Below are 10284 nucleotides of genomic sequence, written 5' to 3'. Positions count from 1 at the left end.
ACATATGTCTCCTCGGACAACTCATTTCTAAGTGTTACACAGGAGCCCACTCTTGGACCCTGGAAGGGGTTCCCCTTCATGCAACCGTATTAGTAAAGTCACAAGTAAGAATTTAAGCTAACAACTTTCATAAGATATAGCCAAGTATCAGTTCAGTTCAGTCTTTCAGTCGTTCCTGACTCTGTGTGGCCCCATGGACTGCAGCACACAAGGCCTTCCTGTCCATCATCAAGTCTCGGAGCTTACTCAAACTCATGTCCATCGAGTCGATGACGCCTTACAACCATATCATACTCTGTCGTCCCCTTCTCCTCCCGCCTTCAATCTTTCCCAGCATCAGGGTCTTTTCCAATGAATCAGCTCTTCGCATCAAGTAGCCAAAGGACTGGAGTTTCAGTTTTAGCATCAGTTCTTCCAATGAATATTTAGGATTGATTTCCTTTAGGATGGACTAGCTGGATCTCCTTGCAGTCCAAGGGACTCTCAAGAGTCATCTCCAACATCTCAGTTCAAAAGCATCAATTCTTTGGCACTCAGCTTTCTTTATAGTCCAACTCTCACATCCATACATGACTACTGGAAAAACCACAGCTTTGACTAGACAGACCTTTGTTGGCAAAGTAATGTCTCTGCTTTTTAATATGGTGTCTGGATTGGTCATAGCTTTTCTTCCAAGGAGCAAGTGTGTTTTAATTTCATAGCTGCAGTCACCATCCACAGTGATTTTGGAGCCCCCAAAAATAAAGTCTGTCCCTGTTTCCATTGTTTCCCCATCTATTTGCCATGAAGTGATAAGACCAGATGCCATGATCTTAGTTTTCTGAATGTTGAATCTTAAGCCAACTTTTTCTCTCCTCTTTCACTTTCATCAAGAGGCTTTTGAGTTCCTCTTCACTGTCTGCCATAAGGGTGGTGTCATCTGCATATCTGAGGTTATTGATATTTCTCCCGGCAATCTTGTTTCCAGTTTGTGCTTCATCCAGCCTGGCATTTCCATGATGTACTCTGTATATAAGTTAAATAAGCAGGGTGACAATATACAGCGTTGACATACTCCTTTTCCTATTGGACTTGTGACTTTACTAATACGGTTGCATGAAGGGGAACCCCTTCCAGGGTCCAAGAGTGGGCTCCTGTGTAACACTCCAACAACAGTCTGTTGTTCCATGTCCAGTTCTAACTGTTGCTTCTTGACTTGCATATAGATTTCTCAGGAGGCAGGTCAGATGGTCTGATATTCCCATGTCTTGAAGAATTTTCCACAGTTTGTTGTGATCCACACAGTCAAAGGCTTTGGCATAAAAATAAATAAGCAGAAGTAAATAATAAAGCCTAAGTTAATAAGCAGAAGTTAATAAAGCAGAAATGGATGTTTTTCTGGAACTCTGTTGCTTTTTTGATGATCCAACAGATGTTGGCAATTTGATCTCTGGTTCCTCTGGCTTTTCTAAACCCAGCTTGAACATCTGGAAGTTCACAGTTCACATACTGTTGAAGCCTGGCTTGGAGAATTTTGAGCATTACTTTGCTAGCGTGTGAGATGAGTGCAATTGTGACCACACACCTGACCCCTCTTCCTCAGAAGCGGCCTTCCCGTGCTCACCATCTCCCCTCAGGACACTGGGCTAGATTCTGCCAGTCCTCTAGGTTTACAGCTTTCCTTCTGAACTGGCCTGGCACAGCTCTGGAGAAAAATATGTTGGCTAATGCTAGGTGTTGGCCTTGTGAACAGAGTGGACATAATGTTGCATGGCTTCTTGCCTGACAGAGGCTTCGTCCTCTTCCTCAACCTGTAACTGCTGAGGGTGGTGCCAGGCAGAGAGGTCCTTGCTTAGAGAGCCCAGACCTGCAGCTTTATTCTGCTCTCACATAACTGGGGGTGGAGGGGTGCTATGGATCTCTTTTTCCCGACCCCACCCTTGCTGTGTTTTGCCTTCATAGATGCTTACTCTCTTTCGTATCATTTCACCATTGATCCTCAGACCAGACCTAGGCAACCATGATGTGTGGTTCAAGACCAGGTGGATGGAAAGGATTTTCTCTCCTATGATTGTGGTGGGTCTAAGATCGAGTACATGAGAGGAAGTGAAAACTACAAAGGTCTGGAAAACACAAGCAGAGACATTGGGCATCAGGGAGTTGCTCAAGGAGCAACTGCCTGACATTACATGGAGAAACACAGGGTCCTGGGTGAGTTAGGTCAGTGGGAATGTACATTGATACAACCACTATGGAAGACAGTATGGAGATTCCTTTAAAATCTAGAAACAAAACTACCATATGATCCAGCAATGCCACTACTAGGCATATACCCTCAGGAAACCAAAAGAGAAAAAGACACATGTATCCCAATATTCATTGTAGCACTATTTACAATAGCTAAGACATGGAAACAACCTAGATATCCATCAACAGATGAATGGATAAAGAAGCTCTGGTACATCTATCCAGTGGAATATTACTCAGCCGTAAAAAGGAATGTATTTCAGTCAGTTCTAATGAGGTGGATGAACCTGGAGCCTATTATACAGAGTGAAGTAAGTCAGAAAGAGAAAAACAAATACCATAAATTAACCCATATAGACAGAAATTATTATGACTCTATTTGCAGGACAGCATGGAGACTCTGACATAGAGAACAGACTTATGGACATGGCGGGGCGGGAGAAGGAAGGAGAAGAGGGGGACAAATGGAGAGAGTAACACGGAAGCACTACCATATGTAAAGTACATAACCAGTGGGAATTTGCTGTATGACTCAGGGAACTCAAACCAAGGCTCTATAACAACCTAGAGGGGTAGGATGAGAGGGAAGTGGGAGGGAGGTTCAACAGGGAGGAGACATATGTACACCTATGGCTGATTCATGCTGATGCATGGCAGAAACCACACAATATTCTAAAGCAATTATCCTTCAAGTAAAAAATAAATGGAAAAAGAAAGTCCAAGGGCAGGAGGGCCAGATTGAGGCCTTAGCTACATTCATTGTTTTCAGGTAAAAAATAAAGGATATTGTCCTTCCTTAGTAGTCCAGTGGAAGGACCAGGACTTGGAGGAGAGACCAGAGCCAGATTAGGTGGTCCCAGGGGAAGTGGACCCAAGTGGGGCAAAGATTCTGTCAAGCCCAGAAGCTGAGCTATTTCTTTCCCACAGTGGAGGCAGCCCCTCTCACCCTACAGGGCAAGATAACGTGTTGGTGTGAAGAGGATGGACACACCAGTGGATACTGGCAGTTTGCTTTCAATGGACAAATGTCCTCTTTGATTCAGAGAATGGACACTGGATAGTCGTTCATTCTGGAGAGAAACAGATGAGAGAGAAGTGGGAGAAGGACAGAGCTGTGACCAACTTCTTCAAGAAGGTCTCCATGGGAGACTGTCGGGTCTGGCTTCAGAATTTCTTGGTGCGCTAGGAGGAAATGTTGAAGACCACGGGTAAGTGAGATGAGGAGAAGTGGTAGTCCACTCAAAGGGGCATGGACCCACCCCTCTGTGTGTGTGTGTGTGTGTGTGTGTGTGTGTGTGTGTGTGAAAGTGATCTATTCAAGCTGAACAGTTCCTGGGAGAACAATGGCCCTGGGGATGCTCTGTGATCCTCTTTCCTCTTCTGCCTCCTGACATCTCCCTCACAGCACCGGCCTTTGAACCATTGTACATGGATTCTTGCTCACCCCTAACATGAGGGCACCACTCCGATTCTAGAGATTTCCTTTTTACTGACCCTCTCTCTACAAACTCTTTAAAAATATCGGCTATTCTAGTTCTGGAAATCTGTCAATACCACCTCAAACATCAGCTCCTGAGAGGACTTAATCTGTTCCCATCCTCATGTCGCCTCATCTGATGTCACGCAGGACTGAGGGGCTGCCTGGGGACCCTTGCTCGCCCATCCACTGTCTGAGCTCTGTGGAGATGGGGCGCCTCCTTTCCTCCATCTCACCTCAGGACCTGTCACAGGGGCTGCCATATGGTTGGTTGAAATGACTGCGTGACACAGAGACAGACTTGTGAACAGAGCAGGGGAAGGGCAGGGTGGAGGAACTGAGACGGTAGCAGTGACGTATATGCACACTGGAAGTGAAAGTTGCTCAGTCATGTCTGACTCTTTGCAACCTCATGGACTGTATGGGATTCTCCAGGGCAGAATACTGGAGTGGGAAGCCTTTTCCTTCTCCAGGGTATCTTTGCAACCCAGGGATCAAACCCAGGTCTGCCACACTGCAGACGGATTCTTTACCAGCTGAGCCACCAGGGAAACCCAAGAATACTGGAGTGGGTAGCTTATCCCTTCTCCAGAGGATCTTCCTGACCCAGGAATTGAACCAGGGTTCTGCATTGCAAGCAGATTCTTTACCAACTGAGCTATCAGGGAAGCCCCTATATACACACTATCATGTGGAAAATAGCTAACCGGTGGGAAGCTGCTATATAACGCAAGGAGCCCAGCCTGGCACTATGTGATGGCCTAGAGGGTTGGGATGGGGGCAGGGAAGGAGGCTCAGGATGGAGGGGGTATATATATAATTATGGCTCATTTGCTTTGTCCTATAACAGAAACCAACATAGCATTGTAAAGAAATTATCCTCCAATTAAAAAAAAAAACCCAGACTCTATAGTAGGCTACCTGAGTAAGGGGGGTTGAGGAGGCATCTGCTCAGTTTAGGGTATGTAGAAGGGCTTCACTCTTATTTTCCTTGCAGTATCACTAACCAAAGCTCCCCTCACAGTCCAGTCAACAACCATAGCCATCAAGTCCATCACCTTGATCCTCTCTGTGGTCCTCATGCATTTCATCACAACTGGTTTCATCAGCCCAGATTCTGGGCTGAGTTCCAGAAACAGGTACTGAGGGCAGAATTCAGAGGGAAGGCAGGGGCACAGGGCCTGGCGTGAGGACGAGGAAGGTGAATCCCAGCCAACCCCTGCCCCTCACTGAACCTCCTCATCCTGGAAATGAGCAGGGGGATAAGACCCCATATCACCTGAGAGCAGAACTCGACAAGCTCAGCCCTGAGTTCTGAGAGGTCCCCGCTGTCAGGTGACATTGTGAAAAGGGAGGGGCCCTCACTAGGCTGAGGGCCTATTGATGCTTAAAGGGTTCAGCCAAGTCCCCTGACTGAGCACAGACTGCTGGCTGGCAGGGCCCCCGGTAGGTGGTATGAGAATAGCAGGCACTCAGGGCGAGGGCAGGACTCACAGGGGCTGAGAGCAGCTGGGGGGCTCCACATGATGTGTCAGCAGGGAGGGGACCCACCCAGGGGCCAAGATGAGAGGGGCCGGGCTCTCATCCCAGGAGGAAGGGGCAGGAAGGCCTTTGCAGACCCAACTCCAAAGGCCTGTTCTCATAGGAAGTAGCTTGGGTCAAGCAGGCAAGGCAGGAGCCCCACAGCAGAGACTGTGGGAAGGGCTGAGGTCAGGCCTGTGCTCCTGGAGCAGCAGCAGTAGGTCTTTGTGAAAAACTTCTATACCTTGAGGGGAGGCTCAGTTCAGTGGTCCCTGTCCAGCAGGGAGAAGTTTTGATAGAAGAAAGCTTCAGCCCCTTAACCCTTAAGAATAAGTGTGTAGAACCCCTCAGTGGGGAATGAGACAGGCTGGGACAGTTTGCTGCAGTGAATGTACCTGGACAAAAGTCACATCAAGCATCAAAATATGAAGAAATTATAAAGGGCTGAAAATAATTGCATGCATGTGCAGTTGGGTCAAATTATGAAAAACAAGATACAAAAAGACCAAAAACTCAAGGGGATTTCAGAGCAGCCAGGAGCAAAAGCAGGGTACTGGTCATGATCCCTGCACACAGCACCACCAAGGGGGAACACACCACCCAGGTCACCCCTCTGGCCTGAACCCAGGACCCGCCCCCACCCTCAACTCATATGCGGGACCGGCTCCCCCACCCTCTGGAGTCAGCAAGGGAACATGTTACTTGTTTTTGCTCCCTCATGAGTCCCAATAAAGCTTCTTTCCCCCTGAATTTGTGTCTGGCCTTTTACCAACTTCTATTGATCGAGTCCAAGAGCACTGGTCGGTAACACAGGAGGGCTTTTGCTGAAGGTCAGGATGCTGCTCGGAGATGGTGTCTCCAGTGGGCTTCCAGCAGAAACAGGGATTGAACATATGCAGATCCCAGGTGGGGATGCACCGTGTCAGGAACAAAGCAGGCGCAATGGTTGATATGAGTAGAGAGACGGGATGGCTGCCAGGTCCTGACTGCAGAGTATGACGCTGGTTCCCAGCACAGGGCAATCCTAGAGGCAAACACCCTGGATGGGCGGCCAACCTAGATACAAACTGCACAACTGAAAGGAATGAGACCAAGGAAGGCCCTGGGGCTCCACTGGTTAGGACTCTGGGCTTTTGCTGCCAGGTGCCCGGGTTGATCACTGGTCAGGAAACTAAGATCCCCAATGCCAGGCAGCCGACCAAAAAACAAAAAACCCAAGAAACGAAAAGAAAGTAGAACACAAGCTGGATGATCAGGACGCTGAAAACAGCCATCCCAACAGCTTGTCTGGATACTTTGCCCAGTTTGTAGAACTGAGACAGTTATCAGAACTGAGAATCCATTACTACAGAGAAAGGCCAGTTTCTAGCAGGAGGGCCCTCTTATCACCATGGCAAGCGCAGTGCAGCAGTCCTCTGGCCTTCCCCATCCTTGGAAGCCACACGGCCATTGACTCAGGTAAGTGCACACTGGGAAGCAGAAGCCACCCCACATTCCTATGGACCCAGTGTGTGACTCACATCATGTCCAGGGATCTGAACCATCATCGCGGCCCGCTGTTATCAATGTGATGCATGAGATGCAGGGTATTGAATACATGACCATCCTGCATCCTGCTTATAGGGGTATCACGGTGTGTGAAGACCCACACAGTGGTTATTTCACATTCTCCAGATTTGAACCAGTGATGGAAAAATCTCCGTAGTTAGGAATGGGGTGAAGGCTGCCATAGTTGAGAAGTATGAGTACATTCTCATATTGCCTTTCCTTTGCTACAAACAGAATGTGCAAGACCACCCTTTTCTGGGTAAAATGACAGATTAGTGACAATCATGGCCTGAAAGCATGCAGGGCTGTGATCCCTTCACATCTCCTTTTTATATCTGCGTGGTGTAAAGCATTTCTATCAATGGCCGGACACTAAATATTTCAGAATTTGCAGACCAGAGGCCTCTGCAACTGCTCAACTCAGCTGTGGAAGGTGTTCATGGGAAGGATATGAAGGAATGAGTGTGGCGGGAACTGCCACTGGGACCCTAGGACCCTGTAGCACCCATGACACAGAAGTCCACCAGTGGGGGAAATCGTGCCAGGGGTAACCTGCCTGCCTGCTAAGTCACTTCAGTCATGTCTGACTCTTTGCGACCCTATGGACTGTAGCCCACCAGGTCCCTCTGTCCATGGGATTCTCCAGGCAAGAATACCAGTGTGGGTTGCCATACCCTCCCCCAGGGACAGCTTGTGACATCCTAATCAGAGCATCACAACCCAGCCCCACAGGGTCATAGGCACAACCACACTACTTGAGTGAGGAAACCCTATCATTTAAACATGGCTACTGATATGGTCCTGAGTCTGGTAGAGAAGGGACCTCCGGTCTTGATGAACTGGGCTCAGCTGAGAGGTCAGCTGTCATAGGATAGAAGTGATCGTGTGGCTTGGCATAAGCAGGGCCACAGGGAACAGATAAGATGACCAGCAGGGGACCAAGACCTGACAGCAGAACTGTGGTACCTCCCTGTCCTCTGCTCGCCTCTGTGGTTACACAGGGTCCCCGTGGCCCCTTGGACCGAGGAAGCCACTCTACAGCAGAGGAGGGGGGCCTTAGCCTGTAACTGCAGGACCCACCCTCCTATCACATTCCCACCATGAGAGGCTACAAGGCAGGACCGGGCAGGGTTGGGATTCATAAACAGGCAGCTGAGGGAGCCCCTGGATAATTCCCCAGGCGATGAGTCACCCAGTGCTGGGGTTTGCAAACCAGGGCAGTGGTCAGAGGGATTCCTTTGGTTTTTCACATTGTCTTTGCCTGTTGTCGCACCACAAACCTGGAGGTGCACAGAGACAGACGCCAAAAGGCCTGAAGAGATGAACAGATTTGTCTTCTGTAGATTTCCCCAACTCCTGTCTTAATCAATAACCATTATAGGCTGCCATCTCCATGATTTGTGGATGATATGAATGTGGGACCAAAGGGTAGAAGTGGGGGTTCCCCCTCCTCACCCTCAGGCCCCATGTCACACTTTGGGCGACTGGGCTCTCATCCCTCCTGAGGACCAGGCTGGGAAGCTTTTGCTGGGGTAAGTCCTCAGGCAAGGGGATAAGATGCCAGTGGTGGAGAGTGTGATTCGGGTCCCTTCGCAGGTGGGAAGGTATTGGACGCCCTGGGCTTCTCGGGATGCAAAGATGTGGAATGAACTTAGTGAGCTGCGGGGCAGGAGTGTGGCCACTAAGGGGATGTGTCTGGGGAAGGGAGAGCCTTTCCAGGTGGCATGGGTGGTTTATAGCTGGTAAAGATGCCTGGGAGTCAAGGGCAGGGAGTCATGTCGAGGAGAAGGGTTTGTGTGAACAGATGAGATCAGTGGTGTGGTGCTTTTCAGGGGGTGTCCCGGTTCCTCCCTACAGGAAGGTCGCCTGTCCCAGGCCTGCCACGGGGGCTCCCACTCCTGGAGGCATGGCTGAGGGGCTGGGAGCTTAGGGATGGCAGTGTTTCCTGCCATGCTCTCCTTGTCCTCTTGCCTCCCCACCTCCCATTGTGTGAGCATTGCAATTTCAACCAGTTTGCCCTTTTGCTGGCCTGAAAGTGGCCAACCAGCCCAGGAGGTGCCAACAAGGAAAGGAGCTCACCTAAGGATTGAGGAGGAGGAGGCGGAGGCAACACCACGCCCGTGGGCTCTCTAACCAAGGCCAGCTCGGGTCCCGCTCTCTGCTTATAATGCATCAACCCCACCCCCTCCCAGCAGGTTCACTGGGAACTCACCACGCTGCGCTTCGTGGACACAGTTGGGCAGCAGAAGCAGGACCAGGATGGCAAGACTGAAGTTGATGCCAGCAGCCCATGCCACCTGAAGCCCCAGGGTGATCCACTCTTGGGGAGGAGCCTGGTTGGCCAGTTGAGAAGAGAATGAGTCCCCAGAGTCCTCCCACAGGAGTCTCCTCTGGGGGCTCCCCCAGGCTCCCCACACCCTCTGTGGGACTGATGTTCCTCAAAAGTTCAGTGATCTGTCCCTCACCTTTCTTCTATCCATCCCCTTCTCTGGATCCCTGTGGTCCTTGTGTTTTTTTTAGCGGCACTAACACCTGATAAGGGGCTTCCCAGGTGGCTCAGCGGTAAAGAATCTGCCTGTCAATGTGGGAGATGTCTGTTCCATCCCTGGATGTAGAAGATCCCATGCAGGAGGAAATGGCAACACACTCCAATATTCTTGCCTGAGGAAATCCCATGGACAGAGGAGGCTGGCGGGCTACAGTCCACAGGATCACAGAGATACGACTTAGTGACTAAACAACAACTCCTGAGACAGGGGTTGGCGAGTCCTCAGCATGTACAAATTCAGGGTTACCTGCATGATCTCCTCAGGTCCTAAATGAATGTTTAGCCTCTCTTCATTCCCGTAGGTAGCGTTTCCCATTTACAAATGTGTAAATTGAGGCATGGCAAGATGAAGAAACTAGCAGAGTCAGAATTTTGTCTAGATTCCTGTTTCTGGAGTTATCTATAGTCCACATCTGTGAAACTGCTTCAGGTACTAATTCCAGTCTCTGTAGCCCTCCACCTCTGACCTCACGCCTGGGGATCTGGGGTGAGGCCGGGCGTCAGGGACATGCCTGGGGTGAGTCTGGGTGCCCAGGTCCCTGGGGCCTACACTCCTCACACGGGGCTGACCCGGCCCATCTCTCACGGCAGCCTCTGACTTCCTCCTGTTCTCCCAGTCCTTCCTCCCTGTGGTCTGAGTCTACCAGGGGCTTCCGGGTTGCCTCCTCTGGGGGATTCAACCCAGGCTCCCGCCCCCGGCCCTTTTATGAAGGGAGAGTCTCCCTACTCAGCTCACCTAGCCCCACCAAGCTCTTGCCCCACCCAACCCTGAGTCCTGCCCACCCTTGTGGGTCTCTTGTCCTCCAACCAGCCTCCCAGCACAGGTCTGTCCCACAAAGAGACTCTAGTGAGTCTGTTGAGAACCTTCTTATCTCCTTTGCACCTGTTGATTCACAGAGTTTGCTGCTCTCCTTGAGTGGCAGCTTGTGTCACCCCAAGCATGGCGCCAGACTGCGTGTGAGTC

At 50.1% G+C, this 10284-nt stretch overlaps 1 pseudogene; it reads left to right on the top strand.

The window, feature by feature from the left end:
• The first annotated feature begins 1892 nt into the window (after nucleotides 1-1892).
• Nucleotides 1893-4849, top strand: LOC104989268 (annotated as a pseudogene).
• The last annotated feature ends 5435 nt before the right edge of the window (nucleotides 4850-10284 follow it).

This window comes from Bison bison, unplaced genomic scaffold (genome assembly GCF_000754665.1).
Source record: "Bison bison bison isolate TAMUID 2011002044 unplaced genomic scaffold, Bison_UMD1.0 scf7180017864148, whole genome shotgun sequence".
Lineage (NCBI taxonomy): Eukaryota > Metazoa > Chordata > Mammalia > Artiodactyla > Bovidae > Bison > Bison bison.
This window is presented reverse-complemented; position numbering and strand designations above follow the sequence as displayed.